At 53.0% G+C, this 21,287-nt stretch overlaps 1 protein-coding gene, 1 non-coding gene and 1 pseudogene across 6 annotated transcripts in view; 1 reads left to right on the plus strand and 2 right to left on the minus strand.

The window, feature by feature from the left end:
- LOC106994615 (4-galactosyl-N-acetylglucosaminide 3-alpha-L-fucosyltransferase FUT5) overlaps nt 1-21,287 on the minus strand; it is a 50,935-nt gene that overhangs the window by 20,650 nt on the left and 8,998 nt on the right. Inside the window, exons 1-2 of one of the 5 annotated variants that reach the window (XM_077979547.1) lie at nt 5,090-5,198; nt 2,353-2,486 (exon numbers count right to left, since the gene is read on the minus strand). The exons of 2 other annotated variants lie outside the window; for them this stretch is intronic. The gene's annotated coding sequence lies outside the window, so the exon portion shown is untranslated. Of the gene's footprint in view, nt 1-2,352; nt 2,507-5,089; nt 5,201-21,287 lie in introns of those variants that run through there. 2 more of the 5 variants (XM_077979550.1, XM_077979548.1) reach the window with 2 other exon arrangements.
- Nucleotides 125-1,068, plus strand: LOC144337589 (18S ribosomal RNA). Its single transcript, XR_013410804.1, has one exon. It is a non-coding gene; the product is annotated as an 18S ribosomal RNA (ribosomal RNA).
- On the minus strand, nt 18,623-20,105 carry LOC106994616 (uncharacterized; annotated as a pseudogene).

The following is a 21,287-nucleotide window of genomic DNA, read 5'->3' on the forward strand; positions in this document are numbered from 1 at the left end:
CCTCCACTACCACAACCCCAAAGAAATCACCCCCAATCACACCCACCTCCTCGTTTATGTAGCTTAAACCTACCTAAAGCAAGACACTGAAAATGCCTAGATGGGCTTGCACACCCCATAAACAAATAGGCTTGGTCCTGGCCTTTCTATTGACTCTTAGCAAGATTACACATACAAGCATCCCTGCCCCGGTGAAGACGCCCTACAAATCACCACGACCAAGAGGAGCAAGTATCAAGCACGCACACGCAGCTCAAAACACTTTGCCTAGCCACACCCCCACGGGAGACAGCAGTGACAAATCTTTAGCAATAAACGAAAGTTTAACTAAGCTATGCTATATTAAGGGCTGGTTAATTTCGTGCCAGCCACCGCGGTCATACGATTAACCCTAGTCAATAGAGATCGGCGTAGAGGGTGTTTTAGATCTGATACAATAAAGCTAAACTCCATCTAAACTGTAAAACCCTAGCTGATGTAAAATAAACTACGAAAGTGGCTTTAAAATTTCTGAACACACTATAGCCAAGGCCCAAACTGGGATTAGATACCCCACTATGCTTAGCCTTAAACCTCAATAGTTAAAACAAAACTACTCGCCAGAATACTACAAGCAACAGCTTAAAACTCAAAGGACTTGGCGGTGCTTCACATCCCCCTAGAGGAGCCTGTTCTGTAATCAATAAGCCCCGATCCACCCCGCCCTCTCTTGCTCAGTCTATATACCGCCATCTTCAGCAAACCCTGATGAAGGTCACGAAGTGAGCGCAAATGCCCTCCCCGCAAAAACGTTAGGTCAAGGTGTAACCTATGAGATGGTAAAAAATGGGCTACATTTTCTACCTCAGAAAACCCTACGATAACTCTTATGAAACCTAAGAGTCCAAGGAGGATTTAGCAGTAAATTAATAGAGTGCTTAATTGAACCAGGCCATAAAGCGCGCACACGCCGCCCGTCACTCCCCTCAAATATACTTAAGGAACATCTTAACTAAACGCCCTAATATTTATATAGAGGGGAAAAGTCGTAACACGGTAAGTGTACTGGAAGGTGCACTTGGATAAATCAAGGTATAGCTTAACATAAAGCATCTGGCTTACACCCAGAAAATCTCAACACCGCTTGACTACCTTGAGCTAACACTAGCTCCAAATATAATCAATACTAACATCAAGTCAATATATACCAAACCATTCACCTACATAAAGTATAGGCGATAGAAATTTTAACCCAGCGCTATAGATACAGTACCGTAAGGGAAAGATAAAAAATCACCCAAGCACAAAAGAGCAAGGATTAACCCCCGTACCTTTCGCATAATGAATTAGCTAGAAATAATTTCACAAAGAGAACTAAAGCCAAATTTCCCCGAAACCAGACGAGCTACCCAAAAACAGCTAAAAGAGCGCATCCGTCTATGTGGCAAAATAGTGGGAAGATTTCTGGGTAGAGGTGACAAGCCTACCGAGCCTGGTGATAGCTGGTTATCCAAGATAGAATCTTAGTTCAGCCTTAAGTCTACCTACAGAATCACTTAATCCCCCTGTAAACTTAATTGTTAGTCTAAAGAGGGACAGCTCTTTAGACATTAGGAAAAAACCTTATATAGAGAGTAAAAACCCCCAATTACCATAGTTGGCCTAAAAGCAGCCATCAATTAAGAAAGCGTTCAAGCTCAACATCAACTACTCAAAAAACCCCAAACACATAACTGAACTCCTCACACTACATTGGATTAATCTATCATCCTATAGAAGCAATAATGCTAGTATAAGTAACATGAATACTCTCTCCACCGCATAAGCCTAAATCAGACCGAAAGCCTCACCGATACTTAACAGCCCAGTATTGATAAACATAAACAAGCCCATACTACTTTCACTGTTAATCCAACACAGGCATGCTTTCAAGGAAAGGTTAAAAAAAGTAAAAGGAACTCGGCAAACTTAACCCCCGCCTGTTTACCAAAAACATCACCTCTAGCATTACTAGTATTAGAGGCACTGCCTGCCCAGTGACACACGTTTAACGGCCGCGGTACCCTGACCGTGCAAAGGTAGCATAATCACTTGTTCTTTAAATAGGGACTCGCATGAATGGCAACACGAGGGTTTAACTGTTTCTTACTTTCAACCAGTGAAATTGACCTGTCCGTGAAGAGGCGGACATAAAATAATAAGACGAGAAGACCCTATGGAGCTTTAATTTATTAATGCAACCAAGAACCATACAAACCTACGGATTTTTAAATCTCTACGCCTGCATTAAAAATTTCGGTTGGGGTGACCTCGGAGCACAACTAAACCTCCGAATAATCCATGCTGAGACCACACAAGCCAAAGCGAACTAACATTTACAATTGATCCAATAATTTGATCAGCAGGCGCCTGTAGTCCCAGCTACTCCGGAGGCTGAGGCAGGAGAACGGCGTAAACCTGGGAGGCGGAGCTTGCAGTGAGCTGAGATCACACCACTGCACTCCAGCCTGGGCGACAGAGACTCCATCTCAAAAAAAAAAAAAAGAAGGGTAGATTGGGGGAAATGGGTGATTCAGGGGTGGTCAGGGCTGAGGTCCCACCTAAGTTGAACCCAAGTTATTTTTTTCTAGAAAAAGAATGCCCAGGCCAGGCACGGTGGCTCACGCCTGTAATCCCACCACTTTGAGAGGCTGAGGCAGGTGGATCACCTGAGGTCGGCAGTTCGAGACCAGCCTGGCCAATATGGTGAAACCCTGTCTCTACTAAAAATTAAACAAATTAGCCGGGCGTGGTGTAATCCCAGCTACTCAGGAGGCTGAGGTCACAGAATTGCTTGCATCCAGGAGGTGGAGGTTGCAGTGAGCCAAGATGGCGCCACTGTACTCCAACCTGGGTGACAGAGGTTCCATCCCCTCCAAAAAAGAATGCCTAATTCCTCCTGGGTTGACAAATCAGCCAGAACCTTCCATCCCCTCCTCCATCCCACTACATACAGCACCAGAAAGACCCCAGCCTGCAACTAGGGGCTGCTGGCTGTTCATGTCCTCACCGGGGGCATTGTCTGTGACTGATTTTTTTTTTTTTTTAGATGGAGTTTTGCTCTTGTTGCCCAGGCTGGAGTGCAATGGCGCGATCTCTGGCTCACCACAACCTCTGCCTCCTGGGTTCAAGCAATTCTCCTGCCTCAGTCTCCCCAGCAGCTGGGATTACAGGCCACCACACCCAGCTAATTTTGTATTTTTAGTAGAGACGGGGTTTCACCATGTTGGTCAGGCTGGTCTCGAACTCCCGACCTCAGGTGATCCACCTGCCTCGGCCTCCCAAAGTGCTGGGATTACAGGCGTGAGCCACTGCGCCCAGTGTCTGTGACTGATTAAAACATAACTCAGGGAGGCCAGGCGCGGTGGCTCACACCTGTAATCCCAGCACTTTGGGAGGCTGAGGTGAGCGGATGACCTGAGGTCAGGAGTTCGAGACCAGCCTGGCCAACACGGTGAAACCCCGTCTCTACTAAAAATACAAAAATTAGCCAGGTGTGCTGGCACACACCTGTAGTCCCAGCTACTCGGGAGGCTGAGGCAGGAGAATCGCTTGAACCCAGGAGGCGGAGGTTTGCAGTGAGCCAAGACTGGGCCACTGCACTCCAGCCTGGGTGACAGAGTGAGACTCCATCTCAAAAAAAAAAAAAAAAAAACCAAAAAACATAACTCATGGGGCTGTCAGTCTTGGTGTCACTTTGTCCCGGAGCCCCAGTCAAGCCTGGACCAGCCAAGACTTCCGTCCCACACAGCTGTCCTGTGGATATGAAGACTGAGGTCCTGAGAGAGGGCGCTCATTACTCAAGTCACCGGGAGTCTCAAACGCACCAGGCTGGCTCCAGTTGGACAGCTGTACTCTCTGCCCCGTGCCTCCTGCTTAATTCCCAGTCATCCTTCAGGGCTCGGTGAAAACAGCCTCCCCAGGTAGGGGTTCTCCTGCCCTCCCAGCCAGATCAGTCCCTTCTACTGGCTCCTCCAGCCACCCCTATGCCCCTGATCCTAGGCTCAGGCCATGAGGATCCCTTCCCTCTGGCTCAGATGAGCTGAGACTTGCTTGGGGGGGGGTGCGGTGAGGCCATCTGTGCCCCTTGTTGGGGTCCTGGCCTTCACTGGACACCCCAGCTCCTCCCTCAGCCTGGGCTGGGTGGGTGATAAAGCTGTCAGCCTGCTGGAAATTTCTCTCCCCTTGGGGCCTAAGGGCTGGGAGCCAAGGGCAGCTGCCACTCAGGAGGAGGGGAAGGCCCCACGGGCTGGGCTGGGTGTGCCATGAACCACACGTGAGATCCGGGGCATACCGGGAGGCAATAGGGGTTTGAGGGCAGTGCTGCGGTTCCAGAGGGGGCAGGTCAGAGTCCCCCAATGTTGGCCAGGTGGCTAGGCTTCTGCCCTCGTGGAGCCCAAGGAGGGTTTCCACATCCCTCTAAGCCTCAGAGGAAATTCCAGAGGGAGAGAAAGACAAGTTGAGAAAGGGAGATGCTGATTCTGACATCAGTTCAGGTAGAGGCGGCGACCATGGGGGCTCCAGGGGTGTCAGGGGACAGAGCAGCCTGCTCCCACTCCAACTCCTTACCCCCAGGGGACTGGTCCCACACTACCCTGTTAGGAAGCCCTGGCCTGGCCTCCCGAGGGCCCCGTCCCCCTCCCGGGACCCCTGGCTTGCAGCCAGGCGGTGGGGAGAGGGACCCAGGTGTGTGGTGTAGGTGGCAGGTGAGTGATGGGCCCAGCAAGGCTGGCTCAGGCCCAGGGTCACCAGGGGGCTTGGCAGAGACTCTTTAGGCCTCCACACCTTCCCCACCCTGTGCCCCTCCACCCTCCCACCTGGGCCTGGGGGAGGCATCATAGGTACCTCTGCATGTCCACTGTACAGATGGGGAAATTGAGGTTCAGATAGCACCTGGGAGTCACCACCACCCTCCACCACCAGCTCCCCCTTGGCATTCTCCAGAGAACAGCAATTTCTCCCAATAGTACAATGTTCCAGAATGTTCTGGAATGTTCCAGAAGTCCTCATTTACAGTCAGAAGCCACCTGTAGCCCCTAAGTGGTGGAGCAGGGCTCTATGGGGGACTTGCCTGACTTTGGAGCTCTTGATCTGAGATCTTCAGAAAAAAGACTTTCATCTCTGGCAGCTGTGTGGCCTTGGGTGAGTTCCTCAACTTCTCTGGGCGTCAGCCACCTCCTCTGTAGAGTAGAGCCACTGCTGGCACCTTCCTCAGGAGGCTGAGGTGACCTGGAAGGTCACGCTGATCCTCCCACCATCCGCAGGGTCTCTGCATACCCCCTCTACAGGCTGGAATGTTTGGCCTGGATCCCTGGCCTTCTGTGGGCCTTGGTTTCCCCTCCTGTAATACTTTAAAGAACTCGGCCTCTCCCTGCTCATCTACATGGTGCTAGGGCCCCTAAACAGACAGGTAGTGGGGGAAGCCCCAGGTGACGGTGACAGAAACCTGGCACCCCTAGAAATCTTACCCTGGCCTCACCCCCGGGCCCCCTGGCACCAACATGCTGGGGTCTGCCCAACCCTGGTACCCAGGCCCAGCCGGGTTCATGCAGCTTAAATTTCAGCCTGTGGTGGGTGAAGAGGCGGGTGCTGGACACGCTTCATTTTCCAATTTCTAGAAATAAAAGCTGTGGGGCCATCTATTGTGGAGTGGAAATAAAGCCCATTGCAAAACCTCATGTGTGAAAAAACAATAGCATTTACCTCCCTGCCCAGGGAGAGAAAATTCCAGGGAATACACGGGGCCAGGGAACAAAGGGGCCTCTCATTCTGGAAAGGTTTTGTGAAGTGTACGAGTGGCAATTTTAGAATCAGAAAAGCTAATGGAGGTATTTTCTTTTTTGTTTGTTTGTTTTTGAGACTGAGTCTTGCTCTGTCGCCCAGGCTGGAGGGCAGTGGTGCAATCTCGGCTCACCACAACCTCCCCCTACTGAGTTCAAGCGATTCTCATGCCTCAGCCTCCCGAGTAGCTGGGATTACAGATGCCCGCCACCATGCCCAGCTAATTTTTGTATTTTAAGTAGAGATGGTGTTTCACCATGTTGGCCAGGCTGTTCTGGAACTCCTGACGTCAAGTGATCCGCCCTCCTCCGCCTCCCAAAGTGCTAGGATTATAGGCGTGAGCCACCGCACCTGGCCCAATGGAGGTATTTCGGAGAACGGAAATGGTTAGAAGGTCTGTTGGAAAAAAGCATAATTTTCTTTTTCTTTTTTTTTTTCTTCAGAGTCTCACTCTGTCACCCACCCAGGCTGGAGTACAGTGGCACAATCTCGGCTCACTACAACCTCTGCCTCCTGGGTTCAAGTGATTCTCTTGTCAGCCTCCCGAGTAGCTGGAATTACAGGCACGCATCACCACGCCTGGCTAATTTTTTGTATTTTTAGTAGAGACGGGGTTTCACGGTATTAGCCAGGATGGTCTCGATCTCCCGACCTCATGATCAGCCTGTCTCTGCCTTCCAAAGTGCTGGGATTACAGGAGTGAGCCACAGCGCCTGGCTGAAAAGCATAATTTTCTTGGTTTGTTTTTAGGTGATGTTTTCAAGGTTTCTAAGACACCTGTCTCTCCAACGGCAAAAATTACAGCCAGTAAAAAATTAGAGCCAGCGACCTGGTTACCCGGGCCAGACCTGAAGGGAGTGTAGGGAGATGCCACCCACCTTGGGAAGTTGCACCAGGATTTACGGTCCGCTCTGTCCCTGTTGGCGTTCTCTGGAGAGTAGAAATGTTCCTCTACCCAGACTCTCAGAATATTCCAGAGACCTCAATTTACACTTGGTATCCACCTGCAGCCACTCAGGCCCTAAACCCAGCTGTAGCTCCTGGTCACGCCCCCTCCCAGAGGGTGACAGTGCTGAGATTTGACTTCAGAACAAGGGCAGAGCCTTACAAAAAATGAGCCGAGTGTGGTGGGCGCCTGTAATCCCAGCTACTCACGAGGATGAGGCAGGAGAATTACTTGAACCTGGGAATTGGAGGTTGCGGTGAGCTGAGATCACACCACTGCTCTCCAGTCTGGGCAACAGAGCAAAACTGTCTCACTCACTCACTCAGTCAATAAATAAATAAGTAAAAGTAAATAGGCCGGTCACAGGGGCTCACTCCTGTAATCCCAGCACTTTGGGAGGCCGAGGTGGGTGTATCATGAGGTAAGGAGTTTGAGACCAGTCTGGCCAACACAGTGAAACCCTGTCTTTACTCAAAATAGAAAAATTAGCTGGGCGTGGTGGTGGGCACCTGTAATCCCAGCTACTTGGGAGGCCGAAGCTCAAGAATTGCATGAACCTGGGAGGCGCAGGTTGCAGTGAGCCGAGATCGCGCCACTGCACTCCAGCCTGGGCAACAACAGAGACTTTGTCTCAGGAAAAAAAAAAAAAAAAAAAACACGCCAGGCGCGGTGGCTCAGGCCTGTAATCCCAGCACTTTGGGAGGCCAAGGCAGGTGGATTACCTGCAGTCGGGAGTTTGAGACCAGTTCAGGTCTTTGGAACATTCTGAGAGTCTGGGTAGAGGAAATTTTCTACCCTCCAGGGAACGCCAACAGGGACAGAGAGGACTGCAAATTCTGGCGCATCTCTTCCCAAGGTGGCGTCTGCATACACTCCCCGCAACATGGAGAAACCCCGTCTCTACTAAAAATACAAAATTAGGCAGGCGTGGTGGTGGGTGCCTATAATCCCAGCTACTCAGGAGGCTGAGGCAGGAGAATCGCTTGAACCCGGGAGGTGGAGGTTGCGGTGAGCTGAGATTGCGCCATTGCACTCCAGCCTGGGCAACAAGAGTGAAACTCCGTCTCCAAAAGAAATATTATCCTGTTTATTTCTTGGTTTGTCAGTGTCTTCCCCAGACTGGCTGGCTCATGGGGCAGGGCTTGGGTCCCCAGCATGACCTGGCACCCAGTAGGCACTCAGTCGACAGGTGCTGAATAAACATCCTTGTCTGTGACGGAAGCTTGAACTCTTACTTGGAGAATTACAAACGAAGACTGAGGATCTTTGGACTTTGGGGCAGGAACGACCCTCCCCCTGCCCCTTCCCCAGCCCTCACCGACCACCCCAGGGATTACAGCCTGTCTCAGGGGGACCTGCAGGTGAGGTGGTCCTCACCCTCAGTGACACAAGGCGGGACCTCTCAGGGCTGGAGATGGAGGAGGCCGGGGTGCAGGCGCAGGCAGGCAAAGAATGCTGCCGCAGACGAGAACGAATAAACAGGCTCCTTGGATGTCAGAGGCAGGGGGTGGGGGGATGCTTTGAACCTCATGCCTGGCTGGGGATGTTTGGACAAGGCAGGCGGCCAGTGGGTGTCATCAGGGCTAAAATTAACCTCCACTTCCCGCTCGGCCCCTCCCCCTGGGCCAGGAGGGAGGCTGGGGCCCCGGCCATCACTTCAGTGAGCACTGTGTGCCGGACCAAGCTCCTTGAAGAAATCAATGCACTTGGTCTTCTCAACAACCCAGACAGCTGCTATCAGTAATGGCATTGTGATTCATCCCCATTTTACAGGCGAGGAAACTAAGGCACCGAGAAAGAGGGAGGCTTATAGCCACACAACTCTCAAGCAGCAGAACCAGGACTCGAACCCGGGATTCAGGGAGTGTGTTCTCACCTGGAGGCCTCCCTGAAAGCCAGGGGAGATGAAAGAGGCCCTGAGTGATGAGTCCTTGGGGGAGGTGGGCATGCGACCCCTAGGGACTCATGCCTAGGGACCACTCTCCCCTAGGGACCTCTCCAGAGGTTTCCAGAGTTACAGTAACTTTGAGTCGTTTTGTGCAAATTCCAAGAGATGCCTGCTGTGCCAGCGACCCGCTGGGGACCTCAAACACCCTCATAGAGCCAGGGAAGGGTCAAAGAGGGGGCGGGGACAGGGCTGGTGGGCTGTGGAAACCTCATGCAGATGGTGAGATATTAAAATACATCCACTCCACAAAAATTAGCCGGGCGTGGTGGCGCACGTCTGTAATCCCAGCTACTCAGGAGGCTGAAGCAGGAGAATCACCTGAACCCGGGAGGCAGAGGTTGCAGTGAGCCGAGATTGTGCCACTGCACTCCAGCCTGGGAGACAGAGCGAGACTCTGTCTCAAAAAAGTTGTAAAAAAAAAAAATTAAAGAAAAAATCCACTCCAGACCAGTGCAGTTGCACATGCCTATAATCCCAGCACTTTGGGAGGCTGAGGCAGGAGGATCCCTTGAGCCCAGGAGTTCGAGACCAGCCTGGGCGACATAGCAAAACTCTTTCTTTACCAAAAAAGTTACTCGAGTGTGGGGGTGCACGCCTGTAGTCTCAGCTACTAGGGAGGCTGAGGCACGAGAATTGCTTGAACCTGGGAGGCGGAGGTTGCAGTGAGCCAGGATCACACCACTGGACTCCAACCTGGGCAACAGAGCAAAACTCCATCTCAAAAAAAAAAAAAAAAAGGAATGAATGATATGAATGATGCTATAAAAGAACTGCATGGGATATACTTATGCCAAGCCGTGATTCATTATCTATCTGAAATCCAAACTTAACTGGATGTCTTGGATTTTTATTTGCTAACTCTGATGACTTCAGCTGGGTGGGGGCTCGGGGGGGGGGTCCCTGTAAGGGCAGGTGACAGAAGCAAAGGCAGGCAGTAAGGAGGTGAAACCAGAGCCACACCAGGCGCTCAGGTGGCTTCCAGGACTCAACGCCTTCCTGATGGGCTTCCCAGGTGCCTCCCGGACCAGCCAGATGGAGGAGGCTTCGGGGCCTCCCTGGCCCCCACCCCCTGGGCCAGCCCCTCACCACCTCCCAGGTCCCTCCTGCCGGGCTCATTATTCATCTTTAACGGTCGTCACTCGGCAGGGGGAGTGCGGGCTGGGAACACCTGGGACTCCCAGGCTCTCAGTGGGCGGCCTCACTAATGGGTTGAGGCCCCCATTAGAGAGGCAGTAACGGGTGGGAAGGGGGTCCCGGCTCACCAAGGAGCTGGCCTAGGGCAGGAAGCGTCCAATTTGAGGCAGGGGCAGGAAATAGACTTCTGCCACCCCCACCCTGCCATTTCCTTTCCTGTCGAGGCAGGAGTCCAGGGAAGCACCTCTGAACGCCTTCACCCCTCCCAGTCTCCACCTGGACGGAGTCCTGCTGGGCCCCCCAGACGCAGTGGGGGCTGCTCTGGCACTCCTGCCTCCCCATACCCCAGGCAGGGGTAGGATGGATGCCCCAGCCTTGACTGTCCAGCTCCCCATGTGCCAGGCTTGGTCAAGAGAGTGGCTCACGGCTAAGGAGTGGAAACTGACACCCTGAGAAGGATCTAGAACCTCGGACTTTCTGTGCTCTTAGCCACTCTCCTTTCTGTCTCTCCTCTGAGCTGTCACACATGATGTCCCTCTCTCCTGGGCAACTCTTTTCCCTTCCTGGCAAGCCCCCTTCCCCTGGAAGCATCCTCAACCTGGCTGGGTCAGGTCCCTCCTCTGGGTCCCCATCTGCCTGTGTGACCTCATCACACCCTGCTCGGCCCGAGTTGTGACTGCTCAGTCATGTGTTGTCTCCACCACTGGGCTGTGAGTCTTGGGAGTGGGGACTCAGTCTGTCTTGGGTAAGGTCCAGCTCACAATGGACAGATATGCTCCGGTGTCAGTCACAGCTGCCCCGACTTGGCCCCCATTTGCTATGTGACCCTGGGTAAGTAGCTATGCCTCTCTGAGCCTTGTTTTCCCCATCTGTAAAAATGAGACACCAGCACCCCCATCGTAACCCAAATTGCACTGAGATGGCAAAGAAATTATGTACAGAAGTTTCTGGAACTGTGCTTGGGAACACAGAGGAGGGGCAGCGGGTGTTTATTTAAAATTTTAGGCAAATTGGCTGAGTGCAGTAGCTCACACCTGTAATCACTGTACTTTGGGAGGCTGAGGCAGGTGGATAACATGAGCCCAGCAGTAGGTGATCAGCCTGGGCAAGATGGGGAAACCCCAGCTCTCAAAATAAAAAAAATCAGGGTGTGATGGTGCACACCTGTAGTCCAGGTAACTTGGGCGGCCGAGGTGGGGGGATCGCTTGGGCCCAGGTGTCGGAGGCTGCAGTGAGCTATGATGCTCCACTGTACTCCAGCCTGGGTGACAGAGGGAGCTCCTGTCTCTTAAAAAAACACACAAGACCGGGTGCTGTGGCTCACACCTGTAATTCCAGCCCTTTGGGAGGCCGAGGTGGGCAAATCACGAGGTCAAGAGATTGAGACCATCCTGGCCAACATGGCGAAACCCCGTCTCTACTAAAAATACAAAAATTAACTGGGCATGGTGGCACGCACCTGTAGTCCCAGCTACTCAGGAGGCTAAGGCGGGAGAATCGCTTGAACCCAGGAGGTGGAGGTTGCAGTGAGCCGAGATCACGCCATTGCACTCTAGCCTAGTCAACAGAGTGAGACTCTGCCTCAAAAAAGAAAAAAAAAAAAATGTCCCTACACACCTATTAGAATGGCCAAATCCAAAGCACTGCCAACACCAACCCCAAATGCCACCAACCCCTGAAGACAGGGAGCAACAGAAAGTGTCACTCATTGCCGGTGGGAATGCAGAATGGCACAGCCACTTTGAACAGTTTGGCAGTTTCCTGTAAAACTAAACACACTCTTATGATGCGACCTAGAAATGGCACTCCTAGGTATTTACCCAAAGGAGTTAAAACCGAACATCCACACAAAAACCTGTACACAGATGTCTACAGCAGCGTTATTCACCATTGCCAAGACTTGGAAGCAGCCAAGATGTCCTTTGGCAGGAGAACAGGGGTGTTCAGACGATAAAATACTATTCAGGCTGGGCGCGGTGGCACATGGCTCTAATCCCAGCACTTTGGGAGGCAGAGGCGGGCGAATCACCTGAGGTCAGGAGTTCGAGACCAGACTGGCCAACATAGTGAAACCCTGTCTCTACTAAAAATACAAAAATTAGCTGGGCGTGGTGGCACAAGCCTGTAGTCCCAGCTACTCAGGAGGCAGAAGAATCGCTTGAACCCAAGAAGCAGAGGTTGCAGTGCGCCGAGATCGCGCCACTGCACTCCAGCCTGGGTGACAGAGCAAGACTCCGTCTAAAAATATATATATAAGAAATGAGCTGTCAAGTCATGAAAAGACATAGAGGAACCTTAAATGCATTTTTTTTTTTTTTGAGACGGAGTTTCACTCTTGTTGCCCAGGCTGGAGTGCAGTGGCACGATTTTGGCTCACTGCAACCTCTCCCCCACTCCCCGGGTTCAAGCGATTCTCCTGCCTCACCCTCCCAAGTAGCCGAGATTACAGGCATCCACCACCACGCCTGGCTAATTTTTTGTATTTTCAGTAGAGACGGGGTTTTGTCATCTTGGCCAGGCTGGTCTCGAACTCCTGACTTCAGGTGATCCGCCTGCCTTGGCCTCCCAAAGTGCTGGGATTACAGGCGTGAGACACCGCGCCCAGCCCTTCAATGCATACTACTGAGTGAAAGAAGTCCATCTGAAAAGGTGACACACTGTGTGATTCTAGCTACAGAATCCCAGAAAGAGGAAAACTATGGAGACGGTAAAAAGGTCAGTAGTTGTCAGGGACTTGGAAGGGGAAGGGATGAACGGGGCAGAGCACAGTGGAATTTTTTTTTTTTTTTTTTTTTTTTTTTTTTGAGACGGAGACTCGCTCTGTAGCCCAGGCTGGAGTGCAGTGGCGCGATCTCGGCTCACTGCAAGCTCCGCCTCCCGGGTTCACGCCATTCTCCTGCCTCAGCCTCCCGAGTAGCTGGGACTACAGGCGCCCGCCACCTCGCCCGGCTAATTTTTTTGGATTTTTAGTAGAGATGAGGTTTCACCATGTTGCCCAGGCTGGTCTCAAACTCCTGACCTCAGGTGATCCACCCACCTCGGCCTCCCAAAGTGCTGGGATTACAGGCATGAGCCACTGTGCCTGACCTGAACTTTCATTAATTAATACTGATGCATCAGTTCTAATAAATGTCTCACACTAATGCAAGATATTGATAATATGTGTGGGCAACACAGCGAGACCTCGTCTCTTCAAAAAGATGAAAAAATTAGTTGGACGTGGTGGTGCACGCCTGTAGTCCCAGCTACTCAGGAGGCTGAGGAGGGAGAATCACTCGAGCCCAGGAGTTTGAGGCTGCAGTGAGCTGGACTGCACCTCTGAACTGCAACCTGGGCGACAGAGCGAGACGCTGTCTCTATAAAAAGATAAAATCAGCTGTGTGTGGTGGCTTATTTTATCCCAGCACTTTGGGAGACAGAGGCAGGAGACTGGCTTGAGTCCAGGAATTTGAGACCAGCTTGGACAACATAGGGAGACCATCTCTACAAATAATTTAAAAATTAGCCAGGCACGGTGGTGCATGCCTGTAGTCCTAGCTACAGGCTGGAGGACTGAGCCCAGGAGTTTGAGGCTGCAGTGAGCTGTGTTTGAGTGTGGCACTCTGGCCTGGGCAACAGAGCCAGATCCTGCCCCCAAAAGATAATAATAATAAAATAAAATAATGTTTACTAACTAAAAACATTTTTCAGGAAAGGTGTGGGCATATTTATCCATGTCGAAATGACATTTATTTATTTATTTATTTATTTATTTATTTATTTTTCCAAGATGGAGTCTTGCTCTGTCATGCAGGCTGGAATGCAGTTGCGTGATCTTGGGTCACTGCAACCTCTGCCTCCCGGGTTCAAGTGATTCTCCTGCCTTAGCCTCCTGAGTAGCTGGGACTACAGGTGCATGCCACCACGCCCAACTAATTTTTTTTTTTATTTTTAGTAGAGGCAGGGTTTCACCATGTTGGCCAGGCTGGTCTCAAACTCCTGACCTCATGATCTGCTTGCCTCGGCTTTCCAAAGTGCTGGGATTACAGGCGTGAGCCACCATGCCCGGTCAAAAATGACATTTACTACAAGTTCTTCATTGCTGCCTGGTGTCTAGTAGCAGAAGACAGGAGGGCAGGACGTGTGATTTCACCAGAACAATGGTCCAGCCTCCAGATGGAATATTACACTGTCGTTACAAAAGAGGGGGATGTCCTGCACTCGAAGAAAAGACATCAAAGGTGCATTGTTAAGAGGCAACTATGCTGAGCTGCAAGAAAGCACGGGGAGTGTGATGTTGTTTCTGTGGGGAAAAGAAAATATACAGACATGCTTGTTTCCGTGGAGCATGGCTGGAAGGAGAAACAAGAAACCGACTAATGGCCTCTGGGGATGGCCTGGGGCTTGGGGAGCGGCTGGTATTTATTCTAAAAGCCCTCTGGAATCTTTCGAATTCTATGGCATGAGTCCGTTTTACCTCTAAAAGAAGGAAGATACATTGTAAAATGCATTTTAGAAAGAATGCTGAGAAAAAAAAATGGACAAAATAGAAGACTTTGGATTAGTTTTAAAAGGCTAGGGTGGCGGGGGTGGTGGCTGTAGATTTCAGGCCAGGCCATCGCTCTGCCTGCTGCCCCTCAGTTTGGGCTGAATCCCCCACCAGGCCCCACCACGAGGACCCCCCGAGTGCTGCTCTTGTCCTGGCTCACACCTTTCCTACTCTGGTTCAGCGAGGGTTCAGAGCCCAGTGGGGACCCCTGGAAGGTGAGATGTGGGCTGGGCTGGGGCCAGGGACAGGGCCAAGACTGCCGGAGCCCCTTGCAGCTCGGCCCGACCACCCAGCTTTCCAGGAAGCCCGAGGGGAGGCTTGGCTGGCTCAGAGCAGGGACCTGTGTGCGCCAATGGTGGGGCTGGGGGCCAAATGAGGCCCCTCTGAGCGCCCACGCTCTGAGGAGGACCACAGCAAGTGGAGGGAGGGTGGCTAGAAAAGAGATACGCAGCTGGGCGCGGTGGCTCAAGCCTGTAATCCCAGCACTTTGGGAGGCCGAGGCGGGCGGATCACAAGGTCAGGAGATCGAGACCACAGTGAAACCCCGTCTCTACTAAAAATACAAAAAATTAGCCGGGTGCGGTGGCGGGCGCCTGTAGTCCTAGCTACTCAGGAGGCTGAGGCAGGAGAATGGCGTGAACCCAGGAGGCGGAGCTTGCAGTGAGCCGAGATCGCGCCATTGCACTCCAGCCTGGGCAACAGCGTGAGACTCCGTCTCAAAAAAAAAAAAAAAAAAAAAAAAGAAAAGAGATACGCAGGGAGGGAGGCCCAGGCAGCCCTGTGCCTCAGTTTCCCCATGGGCCAAGTGTCTCACTGGCTGCGTGGCCCTTGTGGACGCAGGGGATGCCCAAGATGATTTGGCACCAGGGAACTATGGCTTCATTGGGTTCTAGCCTTGTATGCTAAGCCAGGTAGGACAAGGGGGGGGGGGGGCAAGTCCCGCCTCCACTTCTGGAGCCCTGAAGTAATGACTAACCAGCTTTAGGCTTTAAGGCTGCAGCCTCCCACCAGAACACAGCCAGGAGAACGTCAGGTCCTCTCTCCTAAGATCTCTATCCCGTCTACTCCCTCTTCCTCCCGCTGTGCTCTGATGGGGACCCTGTGGGTACAGGGACGTGGCACCCCCAAGCCATTGAGGGCTCTGGGCCCCTCTTGGTTTAGAGACAGGGTCTTGCTCTGTCACCCAGGCTGGAGTGCAGTGGCAGGATCATAGCTCACTGCAGCCTCAAACTCCTGGGCTCAAGTGATTCCTCCACCTTAGCCTCCTGAGTAGCTGGGACTACAGGTGTGTACCACCACGCCTGGCTCCAGCCCCCTTTTTGAGCAGCTCTTTTGGGGGTACCCTAGTGGGCCAGTGTTGGTCCCAGGGGTCTTTGTCAGGACAAGGGAAATGTTTGGCCCAGAAGTGCCTGTCTATGGTGGAAGCAAGATCTGCAGCGGCCACGGTGACTCCCGCCTGTAATCCCAGCACTTGGGGAGGCTGAAGCAGGAGGATCACTTGAGGCCAGCAGTTCAAGACCAGCCTGGGCAACGCAGTGAGACTCCATCTCTACAAACAATTTAGAAATTAGCCAGGTGTGCTGGTGCATGCCTGTAGTCCCAGCTTCTTGGGAGGCTGAGGCAGGAGGATCATCTGAGCCCAGGAGTTTGAGGTTTCAGTGAGCTATGACCTTACCACTGCACTCTAATCTGGGCAACAGGGCAAGACCCTGTCTTATTATTATTTTCTGAGATGGAGTTTTGCTCTTGTCACTCAGGTTGGAGTACAATGGCTCGATCTCAGCTCACTGCAACCTCCACCTCCTGCGTTCAAGCGATTCACCTGCCTCAGCTTCCTGAGTAGCTGGAATTACAGGCTCACACCACGATGCCTAGCTGCTTTTCATTTATTTGTTTATTTTTGTTTATTTATTTATTTTTGGAGACAGAGTCTTGCTCTGTTCCCTCAGGCTGGAGTGCAGTGACACAATCTCGGCTCACTGCAACCTCTCCCTCTCAGGTTCAAGCGATTCTCCTGCTTCAGCCTCCCAAGTAGCTGGGATTACAGGCGCCCGCCACCAGGCCCGGCTAATTTTTGTATTTTTAGTAGAGATGGGGTTTTGCCGTGCTGGCCAGGCTGGTCTCGAACTCCTGACCTCAAGTGGTCTGCCGACCTTGGCCTTCCAAAGAGCTGAGATTACAGGCGTTGAGCCACTGCACCTGGCCAAGACCCTTTCTTTAAAAAAAAAAAAAGTATATATATATATATAAAATATATATACACACACACAGTCAGTAGTTGCTTCATGATGGGTACATGTTCTGAGAAATTCGTCATTAGATGATTTGCCATGCGCAAACATCCTAGCATACACACGCCCAGATGGTAGCGTGTATTGCACACCGGGCTTCATGGTACCGCCTACTGCTCCCACGCTACAAACCTACAGAGCGTGTGACTGTACTGAATACAGCAGGCGATTGTAACACGACAAGTATTTGTCTCTAAACATCCACAAACAGAAAAGGTACAGTAAAAATACGGTATAAATTCTTATGGGAGCCAAGCACGGTGGCTCACGCCTGGAATCCCAGCACTTTGGGAGGCTGAGGAGGGCAGATCACTTAAGGTCAGGAGTTCGAGATCAGCCTTGCCAACTTGACAAAACCCCGTCTCTACTAAAAATACAAAAAAAAAAAAAAAAAAAAAAATTAGCCGGGCGTGGTCATGGGCAACTGTAATCCCAGCTACTCAGGAGGCTGAGGCAGAGAATCACTTGAACCCAGGAGACGGAGCTTGCAGTGAGCCGAGATCTCGCCACTGCACTCCAGCCTGGGTGACGGAGCGAAACTCCGTCTCAAAAAAACAAAAACAAAAACCAAAAAATTAGCTGAGCATGGTGGCGCGCACCTGTTATCCCAGGTACTCGGGAGGCTGAGGCAGGAGAATCGCTTCAACCCCTGGGTGACAGAGACTCTGTCTCGAAAAAAAAAAAAAAGTCTTATGGGACCCCCTTCACACATGCAGTCCGTCAGTGACCGAAACGCTGTTATACTGCACATGACTGTTTGTTGAATGAATTCTGAGTCTTGCCCCCGGGTCTGGAGGGCTTCTCTCGCCCTGCCTTCCCGCACTCCACTGCAGCCATCATCTCATCGGGGGGAGAGTGAGAAGAACGCTGACCCCTCTCCCAGCGCCCACACCACCCAGGCAGCAGAGCAGGGCCAGGCAGGGTGCAGAGCCACCACTAAGTGGTTCTCAGGCCCCACCTCTGAACCTCCCACCCTTTGCAGACCAGGAGATTCATTCATTTGTTTATCCATTCATTCGTTCCACGCATAGTTCTCCAGCCCTGCTGCGTTCCTTGGCTGGGTGCCGGGGTGTAAGCAGAGGAGATAACAGCCAGGATACGTCCCAGTCCTCAAGGAGGTACACGTAAATAACACACGTGATGGTGATGCGGGGTTTAGAAACTGGCACGGGCTACGGGCAAACTAGAAGGCAAATGAGTGTGGGGTGCTGGTGGCCTGGCGGGGGAGAGGAGGAGGTGGCTTGTGAACTGAGAACTGAAGGAGGTGAGGGGTGAACTCAAGAGCTTAGAGACCCCTGGCAGCGGGGCCTGGGTCAGCGCCAGCCCAGGCCAGCGTTATTTATTTATTTATTTATTTATTTTTCATACAAAGTCTCACTCTGTCTCCCAGGCTGGAGTACAGTGGCGTGATCTCGGTTCACTGCAACCTCCCCCTCCCGGGTTCAAGGGATTCTCCTGCCTCAGCCTCCCCAGTAGCTGGGATTACAGGCGCCTGCCACACACCTGGCTTATTTTTGTATTTTTAGTAGAGACAGGGTTTCACCGTGTCGGCCAGTGTAGTCTCAAACTCCTGACCTCAAGTGATCCGCCAGCCTCGGCCTCCCGAAGTGCTGGGATTACACGCATGAGCCATGGCGCTGGGCCAGGACAGTGTTCTTGGAGCCTTGTCTCTGCTGAGGATGTCTCCAGAGATGGGTTCTCGGGAAGCAAGTGCGCGCCCCGCAACCCCCAGGCACCTCTCCTGGGCCAGAAGGCCCCTGATCGCCCACTGCTCTCCCTCACAGCAGGCCTTTACTGTCGCTGTGTGCTCTGCCTGGACCACCCTCCCGCTGGGCACACCTGGAAAAGCCTCTTCATCCTTGGGCCCTCTCTGCTGTGCCGCCTCCTCCTCTAGGAAGCCCTCCTAGCTCCCCAGGGAGGCTCTGCCCCTCAGTTCCAGTCCTGACTGCCTGGGGCTGGGAAGGGCTCCATGAAGTTCAGGGTGAACTCCAGAAGGGTCCCCCACAGCCCCCCCAGGGAGCCCGCTGGGGCAGATGTTCTAGACGGGGGCCCTCTTGCGTGTGGGGCAGGAGTGACATCAGCCGTCCACAACCTAGTAAATGTTTATGGGCCAGGGGGCCTGGGCTTTGGGGTTCCCTGGAGCCTAGCAAGAGGCCACCCCTTCCTGTTCCATTCTGGGGGGCCTGTCCTGCAGGCGGGGTGGGGGGGCCTGGCAGGCCTGCGCCAACCTTGGCAGCTGGCCCGGAATGGGCTGGGTAGGCGGCGAGCACAGCCCCTGGTCTGAGCCGTCGGCTCCCTTGAACACGGGGGCACCTGGGGCTGGGAGGTGCGAAGGGGCTTGTTGCCTTTACATTTCCAGTTCCCCCACCCCGGGCAGGCCTGAGTGTGTGATCCGTGGAAGAGGGCTGAGAGATCTGCTGAGTGTGTGATCCGTGGAAGAGGGCTGAGAGATGTGCTGAGTGTGTGATCCGTGGAAGAGGGCTGAGAGATGTGCTGAGTGTGTGATCCGTGGAAGAGGGCTGAGAGATCTGCTGAGTGTGTGATCCGTGGAAGAGGGCTGAGAGATCTGCTGAGTGTGTGATCCGTGGAAGAGGGCTGAGAGATCTGCTGAATGTGTGATCCGTGGAAGAGGGCTGAGAGATCTGCTGAGTGTGTGATCCGTGGAAGAGGGCTGAGAGATGTGCTGAGTGTGTGATCCGTGGAAGAGGGCTGAGAGATCCGGTACAGGGTTTGGGCCACACATGGGCCTGGAGGGCTGGGGAAGGGCTGACAGGGAGCGGAGGCCTGCGTGGAACTGGTCCCAGAAGCGGCTGTGGTGCAGGGCTGAGGGTGACCGTCGTGGGGACTTGGACTAGTCTTTTCTCCTGTCCAGCCTTCGGTGTCCTTGGCTGGAGATTTGGGGCTATATTGCCTATTCCTAGAAGCTGTCACCTGGCTGCTGCAGGCAGGATGCATGGGAAGGAAGGGGGATGAGGGACAGACAAGGACTCGAGTGCGGAGGAAGGGATGGAATCTGACGCCTGTCATCATCGCGGGGCTGGGGGCCTGGGGATGACCACCCGGGTCCACGCTGCCTGACAGGCCGTGCCGCGGTGGGCGCTGCCCCCTGCCGGCCGCAGCAGAGACAGAGGAGGCTGGTGCCCTTGAGCGGATGGGATGCCTGCAGGGGGCTGGAACTGTCTTTCTTTGTGAGGCATCTCTGAGGGGCCCTGATTCCCATTTACTAGGTGGAAAAGCTGAGGCGTGGGAGCTGCCGTCCTCTGAGGACAGAACAAGGAAAGAATCAAGTGCTGGGATTTGAACCCAGAGCCTTTGTTTTAACAACGACTCTGTTAGGGCCTGGACAGGTGTCAGGACCCCTGCCCCTCTGGGGCGGGGTAGGCGTGTCCACCCTTTCTCAGGGAGCCCGAGGCCCAGGCACCCAGCTCCGGAAGTGGACATGACTCTGGGCTACTGCATGCCCACCTTGGGCTGGAACACATGTGGACATCTGTGCTCTCTCCAGAGAGGACGTTCGAGGCAGGGGCTAAAAGAAGGGACCCAGAATCTCTGCACACAGTGGCTGGGCACAGTGGCTCATGCCTATAAACCCAGCACTCTGGGAGGCCGAGGTGGGAGGACTGCTCGAGGCCAGGAGTTTGAGACCAGCCTGCACATCACAGTGAGATCCTATCGCTACAAAAAATAAAAATAAAAACAATTAGCTGGCTGTGGTGGTGCACACCTGCAGTCCCAGCTACCAGGGAGGCCTGAGATGAGAGGGTCGCATGAGCCAGGGAGGTCAAGGTTCCAGTGAGCCATGATCCTGCCACTGCCCTCCAGCTTGAGAGACAGAGCAAGACTATGTCTCAAAAAGACGAATTTTTTAGTAGAGACAGGGTCTCATTGCGTTGCCCAGGCTGGTTCCAAACTCCTGGCCTTGAGCAATCCTCCCGCCTCCACCTCCCAAAGTGCTGGGATTACAGGCTCAAACCACCAGGCCTAGCCTACAACATTTTTTTTTTTTTTTTGAGATGGAGTCTCGCTCTGTCGTCCAGGCTGGAGTGCAGTGGCCGGATCTCGGCTCACTGCAAGCTCCGCCTCCCGGGTTTACGCCTTTCTCCTGCCTCAGCCTCCCGAGTAGCTGGGACTACAGGCACCCGCCACCTCGCCCTGCTAGTTTTTTGTATTTTTTAGTAGAGATGGGGTTTCACCGTGTTAGCCAGGATGGTCTTGATCTTGTGACCTCGTGATCCGCCTGTCTCGGCCTCCTAAAGCGCTGGGATTACAGGCTTGAGCCACCAGGCCCGGCTGCAAAATATTTTTAAAAAATTAACTGGGCATAGTGGCGGTGGCCGTAGTCCCAGCTACTCGGGAGGCTGAGCGGGGAGGATTGCTTGGATCCAGGAGTTCCAGGCTGAGTTACTACCTGGAGGCGGACAGATAAGGATATGAGGCTGAAAGTCTGGCTTTTCACCACATCTAGGCCCCATGGGTGGGCTTGAGAAAAGAGAGGAGATGGGGCTGGACATGGGTGAGGAGCGGGCAGGAGGGCTACAGCCAGTCCCGCCGGCTCCTGCTGTCCCCAGCCTGCCAGCAGGACCCAGATCCATCCCAGCGGGGGCTGCGCACAGCTCCGCTCCCCTGGGTGGAGCCTGGAGT

This window comes from Macaca mulatta, chromosome 19 (genome assembly GCF_049350105.2).
Source record: "Macaca mulatta isolate MMU2019108-1 chromosome 19, T2T-MMU8v2.0, whole genome shotgun sequence".
In the NCBI taxonomy this organism is placed as follows: domain Eukaryota; kingdom Metazoa; phylum Chordata; class Mammalia; order Primates; family Cercopithecidae; genus Macaca; species Macaca mulatta.